This window comes from Danio aesculapii, chromosome 3, assembly GCF_903798145.1.
Source record: "Danio aesculapii chromosome 3, fDanAes4.1, whole genome shotgun sequence".
NCBI lineage: Eukaryota > Metazoa > Chordata > Actinopteri > Cypriniformes > Danionidae > Danio > Danio aesculapii.
Genome location: NC_079437.1, coordinates 45,564,611 through 45,586,100, shown reverse-complemented (window position 1 = coordinate 45,586,100; position 21,490 = coordinate 45,564,611). Strand labels below are relative to the sequence as shown.

Genomic DNA, 21,490 nt, shown 5'->3' with positions numbered 1-21,490 from the left:
CGAGTCCGTGACACACACTGTTAGCATTGATAGCGGGTCGGAGCAAATGTGTAGCTCGTTCTCTTGCTATTGGTGTCGATTATACTGACCCAAACCGCATTACATCCCTCTAGTAAATGTTTTGAGTGTTTATGAGCTCGTTTAACGGGAACATAACTGCGTGGCCTCAGTGTTTGGGCGACTTTGAGTGTAAGGACTCAGCTGAGCTGCCCGCAGTCGCCATTTTGTGTTTCTGCTCAGTGCAACGGGAAACTCGCAACCTTTACGTTGTAAACGAAAGATAATGCGATAAAGTACTAGTGTATATAGTTGAAATGCATGTTTTTTGGTGTTAATAATGTTACTATTCTTTAAAGTAAGGTATATATTTTTCGAAACGCTGTCAGTTTGCAGCTCTTGTCAGTAGCGGTATTAGCCTCGCAATGCTTTCGGTTTGCGTTCAGATTTCATTTTAGTGACCCTGATTTGGTTGCAGAAATTTCGGATGTCTCGTTTTAGAGGTGAAAACATATATGGTGTATTAAATACATTCAGTATATGCTGTTAGTTCAGCACTAAAACTTGTATGACAAGCAGTTTTTGCGTTGTTTGGTTTCTGACATCACCGTCATCGTAGCTCTGTGATTGACAGCTGATGCACGACTGACAGGTTTTCAGGCCTAGCTTGATTTTTTTTTTTTTTTTTTTTTTTTTTTTTTTTTTTGTTTTGTTTTTTAAAACGATTAACAGCAATTTTGTGTTCCTTATAATGTGTGTCTTTTAGTTGGCGTCTGAGTTAAGTTAGTGTCAAGTACAATCACATTCAGCTTGTAACTGTGAAATTGTGTTGAGGGCTGCAAGTTGGTTTTACTGTATTGCAAATAACTGATTGACAGTTTTGTCCTGTGCGTATTAAACGGTTCCTATGTTGTGTAAAAACATCTGGTGACTTTTTATGAATGACAGCCTGTCTGCTAATCTTCATGGTCATTCATTTGGTGGGAACAATACTTGAAATTTACTACTAATAAAATAATAATAGTAACAATTGAGAATGTCTTCACAATCTAAACAAAACATATTTTAAGCCCATAATTAAATTTTTAATTTTAATTTGCATTTTTAACTTTAAATAAATGTTAACTGGTTTTGTTTTAATTGTTGTTTTGTGTTAAGTTTTCAGCTCCCATACTCTTAAAATCATTGAGGAATAGTGAGAAATGGCCATATTATGGCCATGTTCTAAGTTAATTAAAAGAATACAAATTAATTTTACTAGTAAATATTGCCATAATAAATATAAAATATCTCTTAAAATGACTGATTCTAAAGCTTTATTGCAGATTAAGAAAATAACATTACAAAAGACTTAAAAATACTTTTTTTCCCCCAAGTTAAGTCAGTTTTATTGTCAAATATGCTGAACTTATTTGATATACAGCACACATGAAAATACAGTCCTCTCAGCCTAAGGAGCAAACAAGCAAAATCTAAAAAAATATACAAAACAGAGTATACAAACAATGTACACTTGTCATTACGTTGTTAATTAACTGTAACTGACTAATCTAACCCTAACTTTACTTTAGTTAAATTAACTGATGTTAACAAAAGTTACCTTATTCCACAAAGTTAATGAACAAAAAGCCTATAAATAGTCATAGAACTTTAATATTGTAGGTCAGATAAACATGTGAAAATATTATAGTTTAAAGCAAAATAGCATCTTGAAGAATTTACCACCACTAGGATTAAAAAAGCATTATTAGTATTTTGAAGTGGCCACTATTAGGGCTGCGCAATTCTGGCTAAAACGAGAATCATGATTTGTTTTTGTTAAAATTAAGATTACGATTTTCTCTCAATACTGTAGATGTAAAATATAGGTTAATATGAGTAGGCTATTATTATTTTTATTTCTCAAACATATGGTAAAACAACAGTAATGTTACTATCTACTGTTAAAATGCTAACTTTTGTAATGACTTGCAATAGTGGACCCTAATAGGCTCTAAATTGGTCCTGTCTTTAATGCACAGCAAAGTGATCAGAATACAACTATTTATAAATCTGAAGTTGAATCATTATATTTGAGACATGCTTGCAATCTGTCATTGACAACATTATATTTCCCATTATATTTTTCCACTTGTAAAATTAGACATTTGTCATTATCAGATCCTTTCTTGGGTTATCTGGCCACAAATCTGGCCACAACAAAGTTCTTTTTAAATTTGTTTCAGCTGTTCAAATCAGCTCACCAAAGCAAACGTTTTGGTGGAGTTTATTTAGTTTCTAAACACATTTGAGCTACCATTGGTCCGTGATGATTATGCAATCGCTGGGTGTGTTGTTGAGCTCCGTCTTCTCGCGTACTTCGTTTTCTTGCACTTCATTGTCAGACAGGAGCAAAACATCTAGCTTAACAATAAATTTGCAACATGTAAACTAGAGATGTGAACCTACACTGGTCTCACAGTTCGGTTACGATTATCATGTTATTGATTCGGTTCAGTTCATTATCTTGGTGCATTGACGATGCTTTCCATAACAATTTTTATATTATTTGTAATACAATTTTGTCCTTTGATACAAACAGTTAGATATATGAACTGTACCTTTTAAAAACTTAAATACATGCACAGAACAACATGAGCATTTATAGCAAATAAACAAATATAAATAGCCCGCTTGTTTTATGAGCGATTTATTACACCCCTATGATTGGTCACGCGCTCAACAGAAATGGCTGTGATTGGCTCTAATGGCCCGTTTCTACTGAGTGGTATGTTTCGGTACGCTTATGGCTGTTTCCACTGTTAAAAGGCATACCGAACTGTACCATTTTTTTCAGCACCCTTTCGAAGGTGTACCAAACATGAGAAAAGGTGGAGCTACTGAACGCTGATTGGTTACAGAGATGCGTCACAAGCTCATGGAGCTAGCCATAATGAAAAGGAACCGCCATATTTTAAATACACAGCCGAGACATTACATCATACTACTATATGCATATAATAACAAGCCATGGATGACCCGAGCTCAAACAAACCTTGTCGTTGTCTCAATGTACCCCTGATTAATTTCATGTTAAATATCATGCGAATGTGCGCGCCTGGTGTATTATACTTTTAACTGTTATGTGCGCGCCGTGTCTCGGCGCTTCCTGTGTGCGACCTGCTTAAGGGTCTGTATATGTGTTCATATTTGGGTGATTCTCACGAAAACTTTTACAATTTTCAAACATGAGTTTTAAAAAATGTTTAAATTTAACTTTTTGTTTTTGCAGATAATTGAAACAAAGTCTGGAGCATTTGTCAACATTAATTAAAACATATATACATATCATTTAGTACCTTTTTGAGCATAATTTCCAAAATAAGTAAAAAAAAATCTCATTACCGCAACAGTCTGCAAAATCGACTCTGTTAAAAAAACTAATTCACTTTGATATTTTTTAAAAAGGGATTACTAACAGTCATGTGGAGTTACTTGAGATTCTCAAATAACATTATTATTAAATTAACAAGTTTTTTTATTTTGATTGTTTTTTTTCTCATTACTGAAACACCTTACACAACTGACGACAGTTTTTTTAAAAATATATATTTTGATAAAACCTGATGTATTTTCAAAATGATTTGGCTGACCTGAAAGGACATAATTTGTAGATTATGCACATGCATTGAAAAGCAAACAATTAAAAAAACTGTATTTTTATGCAGTAATTAAAAAACAGTTTCCCCATTGAAAACAACCCTAACCTAACCCTTTAATTGTTTAATTTAGTGCAGTACTTCCAAGTAGTGTCTGTCTTCGGACTGCAAGACAGGGGCATAACATGAAGGGGGTGTAACTTGTAGTAGAGGCGTATCTTGACGTTATGGAGACCTACATATGAAAACTATGTTGTTGGAAACATGTCGATGTACATCAGTTTTTAACGTCTACACCTACACCACACCTAAACCCAATATTAATGTACAGCCACAATTTTGGAGGCTTTCATACTTGATGCACTCGAAGAAGTCAGCGAGTTGCTAAATTAATTAATATCAAATTTCAAATGAATAGGTTGTGGATAAATTTGGAGAAAACTCATGAAAACATTTGCTGAAAATGTTCCCTTCTAAGTATTTCCACCATCTTGTCAACAACATCTCGTTGTGACATCTCGCATGGTTCAATTGGATCTCGATGACTGCAAGTTACGCCTCTCTAACTTATTACAAGGTATGCCCCCTTTTTAGTTCTTTTACAGTCCACAGATATTGCTTTACTATTGCCAGGTAAAATAGAAACTGCTATTTAAAAACAATACACAATCTGGTCTTAAAAAAATACATGCAATGACATGGTGTAACCACTAGGTTCTAGTATTACTATCTCTACAATGCTGTTTGTCAGTTCCTTACATGTTTAGAAATTGTGGATTTGAATATACATCCAGACTATCCAGCTAAAATACTTCTTTCTGACAAGGTTTCGAAATTTATTGTTTGACAAGGTGATTTGAAGTGTTAATTTTTGTATTTTGATTACAGTAAAAACTACATATAGCCATAAAGAGACTACACAAAAGGCTTAACTTTGTATGATGCAGTGTGTTTGTTTTTCACACTTCGTGTCACCCCTTATGCACTTTTTTTCAGCATCAAGGTGAATTTAGTATTTTTGCAAACAAAATATTTTCTGAACGTTTGTATTTGACTTAAAGAGCCCCTATTATACATGATATAGGGTAATATTTTGGTTGTAAGGGTCTCCAACAACAGTCTAATATGCATGCAAGGTCAAAAAACACTTTTTATGGTCTTATAATCTGCATTTATTTTTACCTAATTATCCCAGCGACTCCCATATGAATCGTTAAGTGATTCAATTGTTCCCAAACCCCTCCTCAGATGATACAGATGATGGACTTGAAAATACTGACGACTTACTATTTTATTGAGCAAAAACTCTAAGAACTGGCAAGGAGCTCTCCTAGCTTGTCACACTCTACCTGCTCTTTTTCTCTCTCACACAAACACACACACTACCCTCCTCCTCAGAAGACACAACACACACACACACACATTACCCTCCTCCTCAGAGGACACAACACCAAAAAATTCAAAAACAGAAAATGCACTTTCAGCTTGAGAGCGGTGTGATCACCGTTTGCCTAGAGCGCCAGTTCAGCTAGCTGGGTGCAATTTAGACAACTCGCCTCGAACCTGAGCTGAACTATTTTGAAACTTGACCATTGCATGTGGGTAGGAACAGCTGACGATGCGTTAACAAAGCGGCACGCGTCGCGTTTTCAACGTGGCTTTACACGCGATATGAGAATATAAAGAGTTAACCTGATACAGCACACGTGGTTACAAATAACAACACGCAACTAAATACATAATTTGAAAGCTAGAGTTAACGAGGCAACAATTTTAATCGCACGTACTTACACTGGTGAAATGGAGGAAGAAACTGATCCATGATGCACTGATCCATGTTCTGACAGTCTTCACTGATCTTTTCTTTTAACAAACGGCCGATGAAGTCTTCTTTGCAAGCATGTAGTTTCCAGAAGCACTCGAACTGCTCAATGCTGGGCTATAATGCTGAGGTTTCATCTTTGGGTAGACTGTCAATAATATCCATCTGCACAGCGTGACTTCATTCTTTAATGGTGTGTGTGTGTGTATTTGTACACTGTGTGTGCAGATTAAAACTAAATTATTAACTTAAATGACTACATTTCCTAACACTGTAGAGTTATTTTTTAGTAATTACACCTGCTTGCACTCTTTCGTTCCTTCTGTACTCCTTAAGTAGTTCTGGGTTGCTGTACAATTTTTTCCCAATCTAGCCTTTGCTAAAGAATTTCTTTTTTCACTTGCTGACTGTCTAAACAAAATAAATCAAAGCAAAATATAAACAGCTAGTACATTTTAAAATTGACATTAAATTCAAAACAGTTATTTGAATCTATTATGCAATTTACTTAGATTCTCATTCCCGAAACAGATGTTCTCTACCGCAACTGTCCTTAAAGGGTTGCGGTATATGAGAAGAGTTGCGGAGAATGAGGTCCCACAATATGTTTTGCTACTAATAGGGAAGCTATGATGATTTAGCCATTTTTACTCAGTGCATATAATTAAGACTTTAGAAATGTTAATTTTCACAAAAAAATTTAAATCCAACAATTATGTAAACGTAGAAAACTACCTGTTTCGGCAATGATAATCAAAAAGTCGTGTAACCATTTTGGCAGGAAAAAATGTTATATTAAACTGGAGAAATGTGTAAGATCTTTTCTGGCAGCCATCTTGAAACAACTGGCCCTTGTGCTCCTTCATTCAAAGTTATTTAAACTCTTGTGTTTTTAAACAGTACTTTAAAATGGTTGCTGTTGTTGATGTTGTGTATTTAATGGTTTCATGAGAATAACCCATTTATTGCATTTATTTATTTATTAATATTATATAATTGCAGACGTTACAGTAGGCTATTTCACACTGTCAATGATCTGCAGTTATAATCAAATCATGTTCATAGAAAAGTTAGTAATAAACATTTATACACAAGTATTTATATGTATAAAGCATCTGTTTTGTGAGAAGTGCTTCTCATATGATATGGGAACGACCTGTACAGCTTTACTGTAGACATTTATTCAAGCGAGAATGACGTCTACTGACCACGCTTACCCAAAGCTGGCGCTTGTTCATGTGTTCAACAGAAATTACTGTGATTGGCGTGAAGCTCATGAGTTTACAGTTCTCACTGCTGTTTACTGCATGTAACCACAGATACAGGGACAGTGGAGCCTTTTAAAGCTGCAATTCATCAACGGATAACTTAGCTTGTATGTCAGCTTATAGACAAACCAGTTCCAAAATGCTCCATTGTCCCTGTATCTAGTTGCTCTCAGTAAACAATGGTGTGAGCAGTGAACTGATGACCTTCTCGGCCAATCACAGTCATTTCTGTTGAACACGTGAACGCAATGGCAAATCAGCGATGTTTCGGAACGTGCTTAGTAGCGCTCAAATGTCAGTTGGAAATGGACGTTTTTAACTTCAGTATCGATTGGTATCGAAATCCAGTATTGTGACAACCCTATTCCATGGCAATAATAAAGCAATGTGACGTGGTGCTTGTCGTTGGAGGAGACTGTTTGCTTGGTTTACGAAACCGTTATTCTATCTCACCTGCCATTGTTGTTGCCCTAAACAAAGAACGAATGAGAACATAATTTTAAAATGTAGAGATTCAATAGTCAATGATGTTATATGCAAACACTGTCCCACAGGTTTTACAGTGAATGCAGTGCCTTGAGCCATTTTCATAGCAGACTTAAAGCCACAGGAAGTCTTTTAATCACTCTCTTCAAAAACTGTACACCCTCAGATGATTTATCAACATTCATCACATGGTCAATATCAGAAGTGCTATTATTTGTAAAACTATTTGGTGTTTTATCAAAGAAATCTGTCAGTGGTTATTTCATTCTCTCATCTTCAGCACTATTTTGTGGTAGTGGTGATTGACAGCTAATATTTTTTACATACCAACATTTTTGTGTTTTTCTACTCTAATGTGCTACTTTTCAACTTTTTTATGTGAACATGCACTTGACAGACGTGAGTTACTCACATCTTTTTCAGTGCCTGACATTTTTAAGATGTCAAATTAAATATTTTCAACTTTTACATGCAGTGCTGCTCTGTCAGCTCTAAAGCAGTAGGCCAATCGTAAAAGCTTCCGGGGCAAGCATTGTGGGATTGTTTACTTTAGCAAGTAGTGTTGTCCAAAGGGTCGACTTCAGTACCAATTGGTATTGAATTTTTTTTAAAAGTCCATTTCCCGTTAACATTTAATCGCTGTTGAGCATGTTCTTAAACACCGTTAATTGGCCGTTTTGTCTATGCGCTCAACAGAAATTACTGTAATTGGTTGTGAAGGTCATTAGTTCACCACACTTTACTGCTGTTCACTGAGTGCAAACATACAGGGACGTAAAGCATGTCAAAGTCCCGTAGATCAGTCGATCCATCAGCAGATCTCTTGCATGTCAGCTCCTAGGCAGATCAGCTGATCGACAAGACTTTGAATCTCTCTAGTGTCCCTGTATCTGTGTTTGCACTTGGTAAACAGTGGTGAACTGATGACCTTCATGGCCAATCACAGTCATTTGGGTTGAGCATGCATGTGAACTCAATGGGCGATCAGTGGCATTTAAGAATGCACTCAAATGTTTGTGGGAAATTGACCGTTTTTAAATTTCGAACTCGATACTTTTGACCACACTAATAGCAAATTGGCACGGTATTAAACTATTCCTGAGCACTGTATTTCACATTAAGGTTAAAAAAGACAATACATTCTGTGTCAATGCCTCCTAAATCTGCGCATGTAGTGAACGTTTTGCAGTAAAAATGGGTCGCAGGGCAATAATTTTATGCACTTCCACAAATGCTCCCAAAGATATTTTGAGGTCACAGAGATAAAATTTTGCCCGCATGTGACCTAAATGGTTGAGATTTTGATTACTTCACTTAAATCAACAAAATTATTATTATTATTATTATTATTATTATTATTATTATTATAGGTTTGTATGTAATATGTAAATGAAATTCTCTTTATTGCGGTTTTTACTGTATTATGCAGAAAATCTACATTACATTACAATTCTACATTATATTACATTACTTTAGATGCAGGAAGGGCTACAATTCAAAGGCCAGTGCTCATGTTTTTCCATCAAGGACATATAAAGCATCACAAAATTCTTTACTAAAAAATGAGAAATAGAAAATAACTGATGTTTATTGTTAATTTTTTGTTTTTATGATTTCAAATAGTATCACATATAAATAGGTAGAGAGCTGTTTTTTTGAGAAAAGAAGCATGCAAGCACTTTTAAACACTTGTTTAGAGGAGGTGCTGGTTATTTTCTTTTTTTCCACACACTGCCAGTATTCAGTTATTTTGTGAAAAGCACCCCCCCCCCAAAAAAAAAGAAACATATTCAACAAAGTACTAAAAATAGTTGGTTTCCTTTATCAATTTTAATATTACATATATAAGAAATGTGCTATTTGATTAATAATATCAGTGTGTTTTTTTGTACAAGACTTTGAACTATGAGGACAAAAAGGGGGCTTTTAGTTCTACTGTTAAGTGTAAACATGGAATTGAACATTTAATGCCCTGGTAGACCTCAAACAAAATCGAACAATGAAGTGAAATGACTATGGATGCACTGATACCATTTTTTTGGAACCGTTCTGATCTCGATACCAAAAATCGACCGATACAGATCCTGATACCGTGCCTTCTTTTTTTTTTAAACATAATACAGTTTCTTGTGATAAACTCAAACCATAAATCTTCTTTAATAAAAATAACAGACCTATAGGCCTATACTGTATATGACAGACAACACAATATAACTAAAAACATGAAGCTTATGTTTCCTTTTTTAATATTAAGATTTTTCTTTGAAATGGATAATGGGCTACCCATTGACCCTAATCAAAACACAAACTGGTCTGTTAAATAAAATATTAATATAAATAAATTTACAGTGAAATATTAGTGAATTATAACAGTTTCAGAGTAGCGCAACATGATATCTAACAGCAATAAACTCCTTGCTGCAGGTCAAAAGGAACCCATTTAATGCAAAACTAAATGCATTTCTCCTCTGTTTACTTATATTAACTTGAACAATTAGTCTTGGAGAGTTTTATCGTGTTTTATCGCGACATGCAGTTTGAATTGTGAATGAATGAAGAATGATTGACAGGGGCAGTGGCAGGAAGTGCTGAATTGAACATGAATTTAAGAACTTGAATATTCATCTGTACTTCACAATAAACTATAGAATGGCTTCAGAACATGTGGGATATAGTAGGCCTACATGACAACTTTATAGTGCCCTTAAATAGGCTACCTTTAGGGCTTTTGTTGGCTTATAAATTACACAGATTATAGCGCACACGCAAGATAGGATTTGGATCGGTACCAGCTGGCCGATACACGAACCAGCAAAAATATGCGGTATCGAACCAATATCGATCCCGATAATTTGATTGCATCCCTACAAATGCCGTCATTTTAAAACCAAGTCCTGCCATAATGAAGTTTGTTTTGAGTTTGTTTCGGCAGTACGAAACGGCTGACCAAAGCTAATTTTAGAGGAGCTTGTTTTGGCTGATTAACACCATTGTGCTAACCGTTAGACTGAATATTACGCAATCAGTGGGTGTGTTCTGAAACTCCGCCTTTCACATGTGATTGTATCTTATATTGATGCAGGTCAGACACTAGAACAATATCCAACACAACACCAAGTTAGCAACATGACAACACTGGAGAGTTGAGTAGCAGAGCTGCTACAGATGTATCTGCACATGTATGATTGCTTTTCAATTCATCTTATTTATATAAATGTAGATTGTGTCAAAGCAGCTTAACATAGAAGTTCTAGTAATTTGAAAACTGTCAGTCCAGATTTCACAGTTGCTTGTGGTGAGGTTTTAAAGACTCAGAATTTGTTACACACAGGATGTAAAGTGCCACCGCGTTGCACAACATTGTTAAAAGTTTGAAACGTCAGCGGTTAAGAACCCAGTGGTTAAGCGTGCTGAAATATAGCCCTGTGGTGCTCACGGTGACCCGAGTTCGATTCCCAACTCGAAGGCCTTTGCCGACCCTTCCCCTCCCTCTACCCCAACACTTTCCTGTCTGTAGCCTCCACTGTCCTCTCCCAATAATAAAAAGATGAAACCCCCCTAAAAATATATAAAAAAACAGGGCTTTCAGAAGATTCGAAAAACCCATATATGGTCACTCAGCCTTTATGATCCGTTTATTTTTTTTGCCCTCAAAAATTTGGTTGAATGAAAACTGGGCCTTAATTGAACATTTTATTTTAGAGAGCAACAATTCATTGTAAATCTATGTTCAAATTAGGGATAGTTTATCTTTTAGGAAATTTTATCGTTTGCAATACACCGGTAACAATTCACCCCATGATAATTTTTTTTTAGCTTATAGTAATAACGATAAAACCCATGATTAGTCTGTGAAATGATTGATCACAGTAGTACAAGTGTGATAGTTTTGCATGTTTGAGTTTGTTTACAAATGCCGATTTACTGACATACTTTAACACTAATTTCACCACATAACACCAGTTGAGTGTCTAAAATATATATATTTTTTATTTAGATATCGTTTAATATCACAGAATGAAGAAGATATTGTGCTATTTAACAGATAAAGGCTAGGGCAATTACCATTGCACTATAAAAATACTTTAATGTATATAAAATACCCAGGATTACTTGAACACAAATAATCAGAATATTATCAGAAGCGTTTGTTTATTCTCTTGGTGTTTGATCCATTTGTCCATTTCTATCATTTTTATCCTCATGCAGGAAAAACTGATCGTAGCTGACATCGTCTTCAGTTATGTACATTTGTAAATTGTGTGCGAGGTCACCCTCTAGCATCCAATATGAATAACAGAAATAGCATTTCAACATATGCTTGTGGTCTTAAGCCACGTTTACACTAATATGTTTTAGTTTTAAGTTTTGCTATACGGTTATGTCTTCCATCCACACTACCCGGAGTATACGGGCCCCGAAATGGAGCGTTTTGGTAACGCTTAAGAGGCTGTTTTGGTTTTAAAACGCTGCTGCTCCATGTCAGTGATGATGGCAGTGTGAACGGAGGCGGGGCTGCAGACATTCACCTTTCTGATTGGTGCTTTTTCCTCAATATGAAGTACACAAAGTTCAGTCTTGCATCCTTTACTTGTAAATTCAAACTTTGCAAGTTTGTAAAACAAATTCACTAGGACACGTCAGGAAAATCCTCAAAGGGAACCACGTAGGATACTTTATAACCTCAGGTCATTCACATCACCCTGCAGGCTGCCCTGTTTCACTGTCTTAACATAATTAAATGAGCGTCATCTTCACTGTATGCATATTTATAACAAAACAGAGCCTAAAACATAACTGCCTCCTTTCATTTTCATTGAAAAAATACAAAGCATACCCTGACTCTTTCGCTGAGTACCTGTTTTAATTAGGGCTGTGTGATTTGGGGGAAAATGTCTAATTGTGTTTTTTTTTTTTTTTTTGTAGTCAAGCTTCAGCTCACTGCTAAAGCGTGTTAGATATTAAACTTTATATTAGCAAAGATATTAACTTTATATTAGCAAACAACTCTGAAATTGTACTTTGCTGTTGCTTCCTACTAGATTTAGTGTCACTGGCAGTACTTGTTAGACCTGCACTGGTCTCACTGTTCGGTTTGGTTATGATTATTATGCCATTGTTTTGGTTCAATTCGATATCTCGGTGCATCAACAATGCTTTTCATACACGTTTTATGTTTTCTTCACAGCACAGCAATTCTTGTATTAAAATGTATAAATATATTTATATACTATTCATAATACAATTTTGAGTGAGTGACTCTGATAAACAGTAACGGCGGTTACAGCTGATCCATGATAGACGTGGAGAACTCGCTGTGCAGACAGGCTCATGTCTGTATTCAGAAGTATCGCTGTAACAGCTGAGAGGAGAGGAAACATTATCTCATGACAGCAGGTCAAAGGTCCACAGCGAGGAATTGACTTTACTTTCAGTTTTTCCGAAACAGTGAAACAAGCTTCTGCTGTAAGTGTCAGTGAAAGACTGTCCAGCAACACACACTCAGTGAATTGTGCACATTTTCTGCGTTTTTAAGTAGTTGGAGCGTTTTAAATTTTCGCGCTTGCCTCCCTCGCCATGTAAGCTACTGCGACATAGCGCATATGAGATAAATGAAGTCAGTACACAATAATTGGTTATGATTATCACTGAACCGATTGTCTGCATCACGATGCACCGAAGAAACAATTAATTTTGATGCCTCTACTTGTAGTTGACTTTTTAGCAAGATGCTCCTCATATAGCCGCATGTGGTGCTTTTTTCCGGTGCTGTTTTTTTGTAGTTCCTTGTTCTGTGACAGCTCTTACAAATTACATTTTGTTCAGCGTCTGTGACTTTGAAAGCAGGATATTCCCATAGTACAGATGTGCTGTTTTCTATGATATTAATTAGTCGCGCTTTTTGTTTGTTTTATTGTGGGTGTTCACATAGTTCGGTTGTGCAATTCTGATTAGGCAGAAAGTATGCTCACTCAATGGCTAGTAAGACTGTCACGCATTTGCTCTGGGTGGGGGAAGTTAAAAAATATATATTTTATCGCAGCCTCTTGCGATTTTGTTAGATAATCGCAACATTTCAAATTGTGATTCGATTTCGATTAATTGCACAGCCCTAGTTTTAATAATCAATAATGACCATTATAAAAGTATAACGTACAATAAGTCTATACAATATAGCAATCAGTCAAATGTGCAGAATCAGTGTACGTGGTTCCATAAATTAATAGGCGTGTCAAAATTAAATGTTTCTTAGGTGCACTGCGATGCAGACAATTCGGTATCGGTTCAGTAATATCATAACCGGTTATAATGTACTGACGTCATTTATCTCATATGCGCTATGTTCGCGGTAGCTACTATGGCAAGGTAGGCGAGCGCGAGTGTTTACAAACGCTCCCATTACTTTAAAAACGCTGAAAACTCTGCACAAATTTCACTGCATGTGTGTTTTCTAGACAGTCTTTCACTGAACACCTACAGCAGAAGCCCCTATTGCACTGCGATTGAGAGAATGAAAGTAAACTCTATTTCTCTCTCTCACTGTGGCCCATTTGACCTGCTGGCAGTGACTTCCTCTGTTACAGTGATACTCTGGATACAGACACGAGCGCCTGCCTACAGTTTTTCTCCACCGTGTCTATCATGGATTAGCTGTGATGCCGCTGCCGTTTATTCAGTGTCATTCATCATATGAAGAAGCGCCAGCGCCAATCGCAGCCCTTTCTGTTGAGAGCGTGACCAAGACAAGGCTCAGAGAGCCAGCGGGAAATTTATATTTGTTTATTTGCTATAAATGCTTGTGTTGTTTAAAGGTATAGTTTTATATATCTGTACTGTTTGTGTTAAAGGACAAAACTGTATTACAAATAGTATATAATATATTTATACATTTTAATACAAGAATTGCTGTGCTGTGAAGAAAACATAAAATGTGTATGAAAAGCATCGTCAATGCACCACGATATCGAATTGAATCGATGGCATGACAATCGGAAGCCAAACCGTGAGGACCAATCTAGGTTCACACCTCTATAATTGATATATTAACTTATCTTTGCGCTCAGCCAAAACTCGTCACCCCGAGAACAAATAATAGATTCAAATGACCGAAGAGAGCGCATGCTAGAGTGTGTGTGTGTGGTCACATTTCATTCTAAAACTCTGCTTTAAAAACTAGAACGTATTAGTGTAAATGGGGCCTTAATCTTTGCCCACCGTTCTGCAAAGTTTATTACCTGCTTCAGCACATCTGTGCCTTTTATATGAACCTGAAAAGCATGATCAGCCATTTAAGTAATATATGGCTGAGCTCTGCAAGACAGTGGACATCTAGGAAGCAGAGTTAAAGTGTGTAAAATAAGAATAAAATAACATAAGAAGATTCTTTTCTCTAAAGATACTGAACTTAATTTGACTCTCAGTGGATACATATTAATTGTCAAAATTATTGATATTGCAAAAAAATCCTGAAAATATTGTGATGTAATTTTAAGTCCATAACACCCATTCCTATATCAAATGCTCAATGTGAGTGAATCATCCCTCTAACAAACTTCACTTTCATGGCTTCTGCATGTTGTGATTTGTTAATCGTAGAGGACTGAGAGTGTCTCATTCCTCAGGAGCGTTTAGTGATGTAATGGGTTTAACTGACGGACTTGTTCTGCTTAAGTAGTATTACTAACACACACAAGGACTGTAACCTTTCATACTCTCACTGTGTGATTGTGTACATAGTCCTTGATCTGCATTAAGTGCACATTGATAGTGGGAAAGCGGTCAGATCAGGTGATCGGGGTTAGGCACAAACTTAGTTTTGTGTTGTCTTCATGTGTTCAGATTAGGTGTTTGCTGTGTGGTCGTCACTTCACAGTGATGGTTGAGCGTGAGCTGTTGTTGGGTGGATCTCGGCGTCTGCTTGTTTTCCTCTCCTCACAGTTTGGGTTGTCATAGCAACTCTATCATTGGCATCATTTAGGATGTGACCTCTGGATGTGGAGCACCAGTGAATAGATGGGAGACCAGATAAACTGAAATTTCCTTGTGTCTGTGCTTGCTGTGTGAGAGTCATTGTGGAGAACTGTTGTTCCACAGAAATGCCAAATTATTGGTATTTGATTATGGTTACACATTTGTGTGTGGAAGTTTCAGGTTATAAGTGTTATTTTATTAGCATTAAAGGTTTTTTTTAATGTATTTTCCATCAGGTTTTATATGTTCCTTTTGGTTTTAATAATTTTTTGTGTGTCAGGTTATTTTACATGATTATATAGCCTTTTATTACAATTTTTAACAAGCTTCATTTTAGGTAAACTATTTATTTAGTTAAAAGTAAAAGACTTAATGTTTTAGGCTTCAATTAACTATAATATATTAATCATTCAGCTTTGATTTAAGCATTTTGGAGGAAAATACATTTTATATACATGTCAGTGTTTCCTCTTGGAATTTTCCAGCATTTTTCCAATTTTTACGCAGATCTACCAACTACCTGTGGTATGACAAATGTCGTGAGCGCAGTATTAGAAGTCGAGATTGCATTTATGTTATAGCCTACAGCATGCGAATCTCTTTGCTTGCGCGCGATTTTTCTCTGCTCGTGCACAACTTCTTGCACGCCCCCTCAAACATAAGCCACTTCAAGAGCGCGCAGATCTTCTTGTGCACTCTCAAATACACGCTGCTGAAGTGCAATTTAGTGCGTTTATGTAACGAGTATGTCTCCAGCATTGATTAGAGTTGCTAGGAATATTTATGAATGTGTCCAATAGACCTACAGAGCGGTATTAATTTGTCCTGAAGTAAAGTGAAACGGCTGTACGTCATGTTTCACCCATCACGCACCTGTCAGTCAGTCAGCACGTATCCTTAAAGGGTTAAACAAATGACGCACAGCACTACTACGGTTACAGAAAAGTTTGCGCTGTTATAATACACTTACTTTTTAATATGTTATGGTGCGACTATAACCCACTATAAAAAAAATAAAATGTTTTGAATGAGATGTTGTAATGTAGCCGTGGCGCCCCGCCATGGAAGAATGAATGTAGCGGAAACCATGAATATACACAAGTCAACTGCAGTCTTTTGTGATCATAATGCATAATGGAAATTCACATCTGTACGGCCTCAATGCTGCTATTTCATGGGTCTTTTTCTTGAGTTGGTACTTAGAGGTGTTGTAGCGCATGAACCAGCAGTAGCAAGTTTGGTGTCTCATTTCATATATGCGGTTTATTATTACTTTTTTAACATTTTGTCTTGTTTCTAGTCCAAATGCCTACATTTCAAAGCAAAAACAAGATTATTTTACTTACCCCACTGGCAGATAATTTTACTTGTTTTAGGGAAAATCCCCTAATTTTGCCTTCTAAATGTCCTCTGAAGTTGAAAACAAAACAATATTTTTACTTGATCTAAGATTTTTTTAGATATTTCGACTGGAAATGAGACAAAGAAAACGCGATTATTCCATTTCTGTACCTAAATACTGTAAGTCTGAATAGCACTATTAGATGGTCTATCTTGTGAAACTATTCATATCGCAATATTTAAATTGAATACAAACAAAATATCACAATATCAGATTTTTCCCAATATCATACAACCCTAGTATACATCACTTTTTGGTATGGCACTGCTTGCTTGGAACCTCACCCACGGTTCTGCTAAAGTAAAGAACGCAGTTGAAAATCCTTCTTAGAAAAGTTGTCTTAAGTTAAGTTTACTGATGAAGCATTTCTTCTACAGCTGTACATATTTAGACAGATGGTTTTTATACTGTCTAGTGTCATTTTTGCAAGAGCATTTGAAATATGATAGTGTTTACGTTTTTAAAATAACCGGTTCTGTTAAAGTAAAATTGTCTCTTTTTAAAAATGTATATTTTGTTCCAGTCATGTGGTTAAAGAAACACACTGTGAGAATGTTCTGTAATACCAAAACAGCTCAGTAAGACTGGGCATTCTGTTTAAAATGGTGCTTGCACACCTTCATGTTTTTTTACGAAGTAAAACACTGAATAGGAGACATAGAGGAAAGTCTATTTCAAGGTGATATAAATAGAAAATAGCCACATATGTTAGGCATGATCCTTATATCTTGAAGAGGGCCGAGTTTTCTACTGAACTAAAATATATTTGCCTGTCATCAATCCGGTATATACTGTATAACCTATGTTTCATGAAAAAAAAAAAACTATAGTAAATACTATGGTGTTTGGAAGCAAACTGTACAGTAATTATATTGTTGCTCTGGTATGACACTACTTGTAGTAATAAACAAATTATCCAATAGGCCTCAGTTTCTATAATTATACTCCACAACATTACAGTATGTATTACAGTTTATCAGTTTACTATGCTACAGTATTCTTTTATCATTCATTTAACAAAGTGTTGTACACATTATACACTTTACTATGTGGGTCAAAACATGTTTATTATAAATTACCATAGATTTTTTTTTGCCTCATGCGGATATCTTCCAGACATCACGAAATGACAAATGAAAGCCTAAAAAAGTGTGAACGCATAGGTCTACATTATTATTATTTATAGAGGAAAAGTGCTCAACAAACACTTACCATCTAGTTTTCTCGCAAGGGTTGCATTTCCTTTGTGTTCGGTCAATGAACTTGGCAATCAACAAATATTCAATCGCTGCTGCATGAATACACGATAATATTATGGTTGTTTATTCCGCCGAAACACTGGTAAAGATATGGATTATTGCAAACAAAACGAAGATTCATTGCAGCGATTACTAGGGTTGGGTACCGAAACCCGGTGCTGTTAGAGCACTGGTGACTTTGTACCCAGTATGTACCGGATCAAAAACAAGCATATGAATTTCGGTGCCACTGGTGCTGCGACCAAAGATGTAAGAAGCATCAAGGGGTGCATCAAAGGCAACATACAGGTACGCGTGTCCACACCATCTCTAACCTTTAATTCGAAACAATTTTGAGGAATACGGACGGGCGTTGTCAGGCGTTTGTTCTTGTTGCTTGGGGAAACAGACGCACGCAGTACAGCGCAGTTCGGGGAGCGAGAGTGACTCTCTTCAGATCAACACACGTGATCACATTCATCGAATTTGCTTAAAACTAAGCTTTCTAAAACGTATTTACAAGCAAGGATTCTGACACAGTGACGTGAAGCAGATGATTTACAAAAGTTGCGTGTAAGGGGGAAAACGCGTCAAACTTAATGCCACATTTGAGGGCTCAAAGGCAGGGGGGAATGCACTGTCTCTGACATCATATGGCACTTTTTTTTTACATGCACACTAAAGCTCCGATTTTAATATGATTAGAAAATACTCTGAATTTAGAGTCTTGACTAGCCATGGTAAACCAGCTGATTTTTTATTTTATTATCTATTTTTTATTAATTTTTTATTTTATTGATAACCTTAAAGGAACTGCAGATTTTTTTCTTTCGCATTTAATTCCTATGAAGAAGCGAAGATCAGCTAATCGGTGGCAGGACTTTGGAGATGAACCTGAAGCAGAGGCTTCTCTCTGCGCGCTCTAGTGTCACGTGCACCTCACTCTCTTGGGCACTAGCTCCCTCTGCTTTCTTGCGCACTCGCTCTCTCTGTCATTACAGTGCTGCGCGCAGTAGCTTAGTTCCTGGCATTCGTCAAAGGTTGACGCCCAAATTGACACGGGTAATAGTGATTTTAACACTTAAAATAGAAAGTCCTTGGCTATGTAGAGACCATTATTAATCAGAAATCTAGTGTACATAGTTTTACGTTAGGAAATACAGTATTGAATTTACAAACAGTCGGCAAGTACCAAAGAACAGATGTAACACATTGATCAAATGTAGTTTTCAGTCACGATCATGCAAGTCATATTCAACTCGTTTAGTTTTGCTTTCATTCGTTTTTGATTTTCATCTTCAACACATGATTTATGTACAACACATTTTTAAACATAATAGTTTAACTAACTAATTTAATAATCTACTTATTTTTATCTTCCCCATGGTGCCAGTCAGTCAATTTTACTAGTTATATAATAGTTATAACATTTACCCCCCTATATATACCCCCCCGTTTAATACATTCAAAAAGCAACTCATGTAAACAGCTTGACCATATTATTGTCTTATTCAGGTTAAGGCAATTCATTAGATTACTGATAACAATGTAAACATAGTCACAAGCCCCAACCCTAGAAAAAAGGAGTTCAGTATTTTGAGGAATAGTAGGAAGCTAATGTATTTTTATAATGCAAATCTTAAATTCTATGAACCAACAAATGATCAAAGGAAATATAATGTAATTCAAATATATAAAATATGAATTGATGTTTACTTCAAACTTTAATTATATTTTTCTATTAAAATATATATATATTTTTTAAAGATTTTGTCAAATAAAAGATTTTTCTAGAGTCATCCACCTTAATTTTGTGGCTCAAAAGTATGTGTTTAGGCACCGTCTTGGCACTGGTATCGTTTTAAAAGTATCGATTTAGCACCGGTATCGAAATAACCCCAATCGATACCCAACCCTAGTGATTACATGGCAGGGTACGTTATTTATATTCTCCTGGGTTTTGTACAAGTGTTGTGGTGTTTGCATCTGATATTTAAATAACACGTTAATATATTTATACAGATAGCTAGGCATGTATATAATCTTTATTGGTGCTGTCAATTGTTACTTAAAAAAAAAAAGCTTGTACACATGGATGTATTGAACAAATGTTTATTACATACCTCCTTTTCTTCCATTTTTCAGCCAGTTTATTGAACTTTCTCCCTAAAGTTTTTGCTCCTAAAGGGAAGTCTATAAAAGCTGTTTGGCATTTCTTATATTGGCCGACTTAAAACAGAAACATTTAACATTCAGATAGCAATTCCTATGTAGAAGAATCACTTCTCACCCTCCACCTGAGTCTCGCACGTCATCAATGACATCATGTGAAAATAACCTATTCGGGGCTGCTGTTACACCTGATGAAAATGAGAGAAAAGTTTTTTTTTTTTTTTTTTTCTAGGAACAAAACTTATTTGAGGTCAGAAAATTACAAGTCCATGTCTAATTTAATGTGAGAAGCTAACACTTCTGAGGAATAAAATTCTCTAATCTTAATAGTGGTAAGTAACCACTTCTCTAAAACACCCAAACAGAAAAAAGACTCCACCAAAAGGAGTTTGAAATTATCAGGAAAAAACTATGTTGTGCATTCCTACATATTTATAAAGTTCCAAATAAAATGTATTTCTGAAGCATTTTTTATTTATATTAATTATTAAATATTTATTTTTGTTAATTTCTGGAGTAGCTTAGTAGTAACCTAATGAAATGGAAAAAGCACCAGCTGTGCATAAACCCCATTGAATAGCTAGCTAGCTTAGCTTAGACTTACCACTTAACAAGCTCGCTGTTGTTCGTCCACCCTGCTTAACTGTTGCCTGATCATTGCTGTTAAATATTACAATGCGAATAATTTGTTCAATTTCATTATATAATTCAGAATGAACATTGAAGCAAATCAATTTCAAATAGGAATGGGTGGTTAAAATACCCGTGTATCCCTTTATACATCCTATGGCAAAACTAAGCTCCTGAACAAGCTTGAACAGCATGTGTCTTCTTGAAAGAGCTTATTTAAGACAATAGAAATGATAAACTGTTAATGTTTACCTCTTAACATGCTCGCTGTTGATCTGCTCCTTCAAAATGTCATCTGATCACTGCCGTTGTTGAGATTCAAATGCAAACATCTCAATCAAACCCACATAATTGAGTGAATTTTCTTAAAATAAACGTGAAGCCATCTTTCCTCAATATTATTAGCTTAATTGGTTTCTCAAATTAAGCTTAATAATTACTTAGTTTGCTTAAATAAGTTAAATTTAAATCTTAGTTATATTAGTGAAATCTTCTCAATATTTTATAATAAATCCAGAATATAATTTTTTAAAGAAACCATGACCATTTAATGACCACATCAATTTATTTAATGAAAATTACAGCCTCAAGATTAATTTTTTACAGTACTGAACTGTATTTATTGGAAATGAGCAGTAAAGGCATCAGAAAAACCTACAGCCAGTTAGATATCAGTGAGCGAGAGTTTCAGGTGAAGTGTGCTTACTGTGTGTGAGTGTGCTGTTCAAATGAGTGGAGACTTCAAACAAGTCTACTAATACAGAATGTAGTTTTAAACTAAACTGTAGTTATAGAGTAGAGCTAAAGTATACTGTAATAATATTTTTTTTCTATAGAATTTTTCATCCAGACTTCATTAATGTGAT

General features: G+C 35.5%; 1 protein-coding gene across 1 annotated transcript in view; it reads left to right on the top strand.

Annotated features, from left to right (window-relative positions):
* Positions 1 to 21,490, top strand: part of brd4 (bromodomain containing 4) — a 133,971-nt gene that overhangs the window by 683 nt on the left and 111,798 nt on the right. The window lies entirely within an intron of this gene.